Consider the following 9,515-nt stretch of genomic DNA (forward strand, 5'->3'; position numbering starts at 1 on the left):
GCCAAAGAAAAAAAATTCTAAAGAGTAGGCTTCGGAGACCATTGCCATAGTCAATAAAAATCTTCTGCGACTAAAAACCTGGGAGGTCACTTCCAACAGCGGCCGAAAAGTTCGAAGTCTTACACATTGACAATGCAGTGACAGACCATGGAAATTTTATTGACAGAAAATAAATTTAAATATTAGCAGGCGTTTTCCGGAGGTGTTTTCCTGGGATGTTGCCTGTACAAAGTGTAATGTGGATGATAAACGATTCAGACACGAAGAAATGAGAAATGTTTGGAATGTAATTCTCCAGACAAATGCTGAAGCTTATTTGGGTACATGGTGTAACTTATGAGGAGGTACTAAATTCAATTGAGGGGAAAAATAACCTAACGGTAAAAGCTAACTGCATAAACATATTGATTAATGAGGCATCAAGGAATCGTGAAGTAGATACTGGAGGGAAGTGTGCGACGTAAAAACTGCAGTGAGAGACCAATGGTTGACTACAATAAGCAGACTGAAAATGATGAAGGTTGCGATAGCTATGCTGAGATAAAGAGACTTGCACAGAAAAGGTTAGCATGAAGGGCCTCATCAAAGCATTCCTCGGACTGAAGACCACAACATTAACAATTTCGAGTGTCATGTTGGAGCATAAAGTGGAGTTGTCCAATGAGCGGAAGAGGGGCAACAACAATATGAACGTTTCTGAGGCAAAAGCCTCTTGATTTGGTGAAATTCTAAGTATTGAACACTCTTCGAGAGCTGCTCTGGACACCGGAAAACTAATGGTCAGAGAACTGCTCCTTCAGTCTAATGCTCATAGTGTCGTTGTTTCCTGTGGAACAATAAATAGTGAAGAGAGTTTCTCTACGATTCTGGTATTCCGAAGACTGAGGAATCTGCTGACTTAGAATCTGGGTTCTGACACTTTGGGCAGTAAACATAATAAGAGTAGATTGTGAACATAATTCTAGCTTTCTTCTGTAAATTTAAAAAAAAAATCGAAAATGGAATGTGTTTTGTCAATAGTGTAAACAATGTGACACCTATGAATTTTTTTATATACGAGGTGCGGCTAGAAAAAAACCGGACTGATGCTGGAAAAAAACATTTATTTACAATTATTTACTATTTCATGTTATCTCCTTCAATGTACTCTCCTCCTCGGTCTCTACACCGCTCCATACGAATTTTCCACTGTTCATAGCAATGCTGCAGATCATTTTCGGTAAGTCCATACATTACTTCCGTCGCTTTTTCTTTTACTGCTTCAACAGTTCCTTTCAAAGCTGACTTGACTTTAGGGAAAAGAAAAAAGTCACAGGGGGCCAAATCAGGTGAGTAGGGTGGATGATCTAAGATGGGAATGTTGTGTTTTGCCAAAAACGTCTTCACTGACAACGCACTGTGAGCTGGGGCATTGTCTTGGTGAAGGATCCATGACTTTTTTCTCCACAAATCGTTCCGTTTTCTCCGTACTCGCTCACGTAGGGTAGCCAGGACGCTAATGTAGTAACGCTGATTCACTGTTTGTCCCTCTGGTACCCAATCAATGTGAACAATCCCTTTCATGTCAAAAAAAACCAATCATCATTGCCTTGAATTTCGATTTTGACCTTCATGCTTTTTTTTGTCGTGGAGAACCAGGAGTTTTCCAATGCATCGATTGGCGTTTAGTTTCGGGATCGTAAGTAAAAAACCACGATTCATCGCAAGTAATAACATTTTGTAAGAAGGTGGGATCACTTTCAATGTCTTCCAGGATGTCAGAACAAATCATTCTTCGGCGTTCCTTCTGTTCAATTGTGAGACACTTTGGAACCATTTTTGAACACACTTTGTTCATGTTGAAACTTTCATGAAGAATCTGCCTAACACTTTCCTTGTCAACTCCTGTTAACTCAGACACTGCTCCGATTGTTAAACGGCGATCTTGTCGAATAAGTTTACCGATTTTTTCAATGTTTGCATCAGTTTTTGCTGACAATGGTCTGACAGTGCGAGTGTCATCACTGGTGTCTTCGCGGCCATCTTTAAATCGTTTAAACCACTCAAACACTTGTGTTCGCGATAAACAATCATCGCCGTACACTTGTTGTAACATTACAAACGTTTCACTTGCAGATTTTCCTAGTTTGAAACAAAATTTGATGTTAACACGCTGTTCTTTCTGTACACTCAACATTTTCCGACGCACAGACAAAGCGTCAACTACTTAAAACAGACGCCACGGGCAGATTGAGTGCAGGAGGCAGATGAAACTCGAGCAGTAGGCGGAGCGAGAGTCACGTGACAGGCCACGCGACTTTCAGCCTTATTGCATTCATTTTATTGTTTCACCAGTACTAGTCCGGTTTTTTTCTAGCCACACCTCGTATTGGAAAGCCAGGCCTATGGGAGGACACGGCGTTAGTTGTGAGGCAGGGGAGCATGGCAAGTGTGGACTGATACACGAGGCTCCAGGAGCGTCAAAATCCTGTTTCGTTACTGGTCACTGTCAGTTACACTCCGCTCGTATTATGTGGAGCACCAGGAGCTAAGTGGACGCCACTGGGGAGAGCGTCTCGACATCCACGAACAACTGTGTGATTGGTTTATTTCTGTTCGTGCCTGGAACGTAGCGATTTTCAGTAAACTTTTCTTTCAGTAATAAGTGTTATATATCAAAACTTTGGATCTCCAAACTATTCAGTACCCATGTCATTATCACTTAAGAGGGTGAAAATCCTCTCATTTATTAAATACACGAGTGGCGTTGTTTAAGACCGGGAGAGCGGTGTGCTGACCACATGCCTCTCCCATCCGCATCGTCAATTGAGGATGACACGGCGGTCGGATGGTCCCTATGGGCCACTTGTGGCCTGAAGACGGAGTGCGTTGTTTAAAGCAAAAGTAACTTTACTAAGAAATGGTAACAACAACAGTTTATATTCTTGCTGAAAGCATTCATTAGTGCAATTATTAATGATGCCTTGGCAACTTAACAGTTCTATAGTAATACTCAGAGCAAAGTTCATTCTTGAAATACGAGGAACAATGCTGAAAACGAGATTAATTTCTATTAAAGTGATACTGGCGTATTAAAACCGTTACTCAAGTTGTTATCTTGTGTGGCCTTAGTTCGAATTCCAGCGTTGTAAATGCGGTGAATGTTATCATTTATGGATCAAAGCGACTTTTAAATTACTCGATATAGGAGAACTAAATGAGATCCATTTGCAAATTTCGTAAGTTATCTGTAAGTAAGGAACCGATACTGTTAGATTACGTAACTTTTAGTATAAGCAAATAAACTTTCAATAGTGAACTACGAGGTTTGCCCAGAAAGTAATGGACCGCATTTTTTTCTTAAACAAGTCTTTACTCAACACAATGAGAATTACACACACGAAAGTATGGTATTTATCTACACACTCTTATTTCTCCACGTAATCTCCAACCCGCCCTATGGCCTTCCTCCAGCGCGAAACAAGAGCGTGTATGCCCTGTCGGTACCAATCCTTGTCTTGGGGGTGGAGGCAGTACTCGCTGGGTCAACCACCTCTTCTACGTCTTCAGAATGTCTTCCACGAATGCGTCTGTCCTCGCAAATGACATCATCTTACCGCAACGAGTCAGCGGATAGCCTCCCTGATCGCTGCAGATCATGGAGCTCCACCCAACCGCTTTCTGATGACTTCACCCTCCGTGCCCAGCGACTAACTGTACTTCCGTCGACAGCAGATGTTCTACAGACTTTGCAGTTTCTTTATCTGCAGTGAGAAATTCAATGATGGCACGTTGCTTGTAATGTGCATCACCGACAGACGCCATTTTGAAACGGTCCTGCAGCTACGATATCCATCGGAAGTGACGGAAACTAGTCTCGCTGAGTCAGACTTCAAATAATACATACGTAACGTCTCGCATTCGTAGCATTATTTTCGGCTGAGAAAAAAAATGCGGTGCAATACTTTCCGGGCAGCCCTCGTATTTTCAGTAACTAACGTCATTGTTCATTCCAGATTACTTCTTTTGATTTTAGTAACGGTGTAAAGGAAATGCTAACATCTCCCGTTATTACGGCGTAATGTGATTTGCTGTTTGAAACGCGTGTGCGAGCATTTCGCTGCAGCACGTTTTGTTAATCACATAAACGACCACTGCTGTTCTTGTTACCGTTCAGACAATGAATACATTTTGTCGTCTTGAACTAGCGATTGGTTAATTACTCCCAAATTGTTCCACCTGACTTTTGTTGTGGAATACTCAAGTTTCGTGACATCCCTTTTCTTATCGTACATCACACTGCGTGACTGCACTGTTTTATGTATACTAATGAAATTCAATATTCTAACATGGCTTCACTTCGGTAACGGTTACAGAATAGCTGGTGAATAAGACATCCAACCAGTTGCAATAAATGGTGGTTTTCATTTGATCTTAACCATGGTTTGAATGCATTTAAATGCGTCTTCTTCAACAGGACAATTTTTATGCATCTACATCTACATCTACATTGATACTCCGCAAGCCATCCAACGGTGTGTGGCGGAGGGCACTTTACGTGCCACTGTCATTACCTCCCTTTCCTGTTCCAGTCGCGTATGGTTCGCGGGAAGAACGACTGTCTGAAAGCCTCCGTGTGTGCTCTAATCTCTCTAATTTTACATTCGTGATCTCCTCGGGAGGTATAAGTAGGGGGAAGCAATATATTCGATACCTCATCCAGAAACGCACCCTCTCGAAACCTGGCGAGCAAGCTACACCGCGATGCAGAGCGCCTCTCTTGCAGAGTCTGCCACTTGAGTTTATTAAACATCTCCGTAACGCTAACACGGTTACCAAATAACCCTGTGACGAAACGCGCCGCTCTTCTTTGGATCTTCTCTATCTCCTCCGTCAGACCGATCTGGTATAGATCCCACACTGATGAGCAATACTCAAGTATAGGTCGAACGAGTGTTTTGTAAGCCACCTCCTTTGTTGATGGACTACATTTTCTAAGCACTCTCCCAATGAATCTCAACCTGGTACCCGCCTTACCAACAATTAATTTTATATGATCATTCCACTTCAAATCGTTCCGCACGCATACTCCCAGATATTTTACAGAAGTAACTGCTACCAGTGTTTGTTCCGCTAATCATATAATCATACAATAAAGGATCCTTCTTTCTATGTATTCGCAATACATTACATTTGTCTATGTTAAGGGTCAGTTGCCACTCCCTGCACCAAGTGCCTATCCGCTGCAGATCTTCCTGCATTTCGCTACAATTTTCTAATGCTGCAACTTCTCTGTATACTACAGCATCATCCGCGAAAAGCCGCATGGAACTTCCGACACTATCTACTGTTTAGTTTTCTGTTTATGTTGTACCAACTTACTGATTCCGGCACTCCTTCTACGTTCGACACAATGCAAAGACCTATGAATTTTTGCTCTTTTAATATATGTGCTTATGCACTGAGGTTATTACTTTTAGTACGATGATGTACGGCAGGTCTTATTAATCTGTATAATGTCATTTTGCTTGTAATGACGTACTTACGCACAGGCATCATTAGTTTCGTACGATGATGTACTGTTGGTCCCATAAGGGTCTTAACGTATGCTAATATATTTTATTCTGTATTTGTATTTTTTAAAGTATATACACTCGTTTATTCGTATGGCGTATTTCTATAATGCTGTTGGTAATGTCAATGTGCTTACGCTTAATGGCTGCTTATGCCGCCAAGCGTACATGTTTGTCGCCGCATGCGCCTCAGGATTTGTTTTCCTGGTATTCAGGCTCTCCGCTCTCCCTCAGTCGACATGTAGCTCTTCACGTTGTCTGGCATTTTATGTGATTGATTTTACTGATGTGACAAGACCTTGATTTTAGGGGCCTTAACTTTTACAAATGGATATGTAGATCGTTGCCGACATATTTCGTGTGGAGATGTTAGATCGCTTTACTTACTGTCTGGTAATGTGAAGTTTGTAACTACCAATTTTCCCACGTTGGTATATATCATGCTGTTTGTGACACTTGATGTAGTTAGTAGTTTCTGTATGACACGTAAATTGGTCCATGATGTTTTTATAGTAACTTATGTTGTCGAACTGTATGCAGGTTTCTTGTCCTTCTGAAGAAGGTGTGTTTAAATACGTTGACACTATGGTTAAGATTAACTGAAAACCACCATTTATTGCAACTGGTGCCGATAGCTGAGTAGTCAGCGTGCCGGATTGCTCTCCTACAGGTCCGGGTTCGATTCCCGGCTGGGTCGGGAATTTTCTCCGCCTAGGGGCTGGGTGTTGTGTTGTCTTCATCATCATTTCATCCCCATCCGGCGCGAATGCCGCCCAACGTGGCGTCGAAAGTAATAAGACCTGCACCAAGGCGGCCGGATCTGCCCAGCAAGGGGCCTCTCAGCCAATGACGCCAAACGCTCATTTCCATTTCCATTGCAATTGGTTGGCTGTCTTATTCACCTGCTAATAAAATTCAAGTAAGAAGAGAGTATAGAGAGTGGATCAAGTTGTTCATAAGGATAGTTTATATCCTTCTCCTCACTAATTGGTAATTCTCTTCGGAAGCGACTGCCTTACAAAAGTTTATTGTCACTATTAGCGTCACGGGAACACGGTCAATGAAATCGCGTTAATGATAAGTAAGTAAGGAGGGAGGTTACAAGGTTTGGTGCTCAGAACAAATTCATGATAAAGAAAAAAAAATGGTTCAAATGGCTCTAAGCACTATGGGACTTAACATCTGAGGTCATCAGTCCCCTAGACTTAGAACTACTTAAACCTAACTAACCTAATTATAATTACATTAATGCCGTCAGCTGCCAACGTGCGTTGACGTATATCAACGGGGACAGATGAAAATGTGTGCCCCGACCGGGACTCGAACCCGGGACCTCCTGCTTACATGGCAGACGCTCTATCCATCTGAGCCACCGAGGGCACAGAATATAGCGTTACTGGAGGGACTGTCTTGCGCAAGCCTCCCACGGGACCCACATTCTCACCTTGGATGCCCACACACTACATTCGTAGTGTCCCTCCCCAACACACTCATTTCAGTACTCGAGGAAGACATTCCTACCAAGTCCCGAAAGAACAGACACCATTGATGACCATTAGAATTATATTAATAGCTTCCGCTACTGACGGGCGTTGATATATATCACGGGACTTGGTAAGAATGTCTTCCACGAGTAATGAGTGTGTTGGGGTGGGACACTAGAAATGTAGTATTTGGACATACAAGGTGAGAATGTGGGCCGGCCCGAGTGGCCGTACGGTTCTAGGCGCTACAGTCTGGAGCCGAGCGACCGCTACGGTCGCAGGTTCGAATCCTGCCTCAGGCATGGATGTGTGTGATGTCCTTACGTTACTTCGGTTTAATTAATTCAAAGTTCTAGGCGACTGCTCAGAGCCATTTCAATAATTTTTTTTTTTATAAGAATGTGAGTCTCGCGGGAGGCGTGCGCGATATAGTCACTGCAGTCGCGCTATCCTCTGTGCCCTCGGTGGCTCAGATGGATAGAACGTCTGCCATACAAGCAGGAGATCCCGGATTCGAGTCCCGGTCTGGGCACGCATTTTCACCTGTCCCCATTGATATATATCAACGGCCGTCGGCAGCTGACGGTATTAATATAATTCTAATTTTGTTCTAGGCGGCTGCAAATCATCAATGGTGTCTGTTCTTTCAGAAATGACCGAAAGAACCGACACCATATCCATATAAGTATATAACTAACTGTGGTGTGCATACTGTAAGACCTTCAGTACACACACCATCAGATTATTTGACTTGTCGCTCTAACGATGTAGGCGAGTTTCAGCAATATGTCTCGTGGTCTTATCGTGGCGTGTTTATCTTCTGCTGTTAGGTCAGACGATAGGAATGGCACTTGCACGCTTAGAGTAGCAGATTGACGGTAACCAACTTTAAACAGAACTTCATTAATTTTCTCACACATTTATTAAAATAATAACAAGCATAAAAATTACTTAACTTGGTTCTGGATGCTATTTACAATTGACAATCGGAAGTTCCTTCGGTATTGGTGCGTTAATCTTATTCTCACATATATCTCTGATACTTGACAAAAGTGTCTATATATTTATCTTAATGGCTATGTACAGGAATATGGTAATCTTATTAGGCGCAGACTGAAACTTGACTATAAACTGGTACAGACAAATGTAGAACTCGTACAGACTGGTACAGACTAATGCAGACTGGTACAGACTAGTGTAGACAAATGCGGACTGACTAATCGGAGGTCTGTACACTCGTTATAATACCTCGCGCATTCATGTATCACTACGCGAGTGTGATCCGCGAGGAGAAAAGGTTCTACAGGTTCTACATTAGCAGCAATCTTATTGGCTGCGTTACATATTAATACGCGGATCAGTGGAAGCAGAATTTGGTCCGTCTCTATGGCAGTGCCATCTCGTAGTGCGGAGACAGACGAGCACTGCGCCTGCGCTGTTGTGCTTAGCGGGGCGCGCTCTAGTGGGAAAGTTGTGTATGCGCCGACTACGCGGAACTATGTACACAACACTAACCTAAGGACATCACACACATCTATGCCCGAGGCAAGATTGGAACCTGCGATAGTAGCAGCAGCGCGGTTATGAACTGAAGCGCCCAGAACCGCTCGGCCACAACGGCCGGCCATGATTACGATTCTAGCTAAAAATGTGAAATGCAGTGGGAGAATTTCGATAAGCTTGTGTTCTCCTCGAGGTGAGTTACAATTTCTCGAACAGTGTCATCGACTCACAGTGAGTTCCAAACTTATCAGTGATTTCTTCTGCTTCAAATAATTTAAAACAAAATATCCCGTTGACACCGGGATTGCCTTTCACAAAGCTTTGCACCTGTTGTGTAGACGCTTGCGCCTCCGATGTTGTGTGTCGCGAGCGCTACCTGCTGCGAGGGAGTGATTTGGGCCCGAGGCGTCGGCGCCTCAGAGGGCGCGCGACGAGGCGGTAAAGATGTTAATGCGACTGTTTGAGCCGGGGCCACCTGCTCGCGGCTTTATTGCCACCATAAAGCCCTACGTGCGCGTGTGCGTGCGTGTGAGGGCGTGTGGGTCCCCGATGCGGCTCGTAAAGCCCGGTCCAACTGCGAGAACGCTGCGGAGCTGCTGCAGACTGCTCCTACCTCACCCCGCCCACGTGCCGTGCCCTCCGTAGCCGTACAGCAGGGTCTCGTGGTTACCTACTGATAGCTGCTGGCAACTGTCACCTACCCTTAACCATAACTGGTTGAACTCGTCGTCTAACAATTTCCTACATCATTTCGACCGGACCTGTGAGTGTTCAAAAATTTCTCTCTAAAACAGAAAACTTCTTTAGGCAAACGCCATCTGATACTAATTAATCTATTTGCGATTCAAGTACTCCTGAACCTTCAACGCTTCTACAGCGGAGTAAGATTAGAGTGCCGGCCGAGGTGGCCGAGAGGTTCTAGGCGCTTCAGTCTGGAACCGCGCTGCTGCTACGGTCGCAGGTTCGAATCCGGTCT

At 43.7% G+C, this 9,515-nt stretch overlaps 1 non-coding gene across 1 annotated transcript; it reads right to left on the reverse strand.

Moving 5' to 3' along the window:
• Window positions 1–6,857: 6,857 nt before the first annotated feature.
• Window positions 6,858–6,932, reverse strand: Trnat-ugu (transfer RNA threonine (anticodon UGU)). Its single transcript has one exon. It is a non-coding gene; the product is annotated as a tRNA-Thr (tRNA).
• Between the last annotated feature and the right edge of the window lie 2,583 nt (window positions 6,933–9,515).

The sequence above is a fragment of the Schistocerca serialis genome, chromosome 5 (genome assembly GCF_023864345.2).
Source record: "Schistocerca serialis cubense isolate TAMUIC-IGC-003099 chromosome 5, iqSchSeri2.2, whole genome shotgun sequence".
Lineage (NCBI taxonomy): Eukaryota > Metazoa > Arthropoda > Insecta > Orthoptera > Acrididae > Schistocerca > Schistocerca serialis.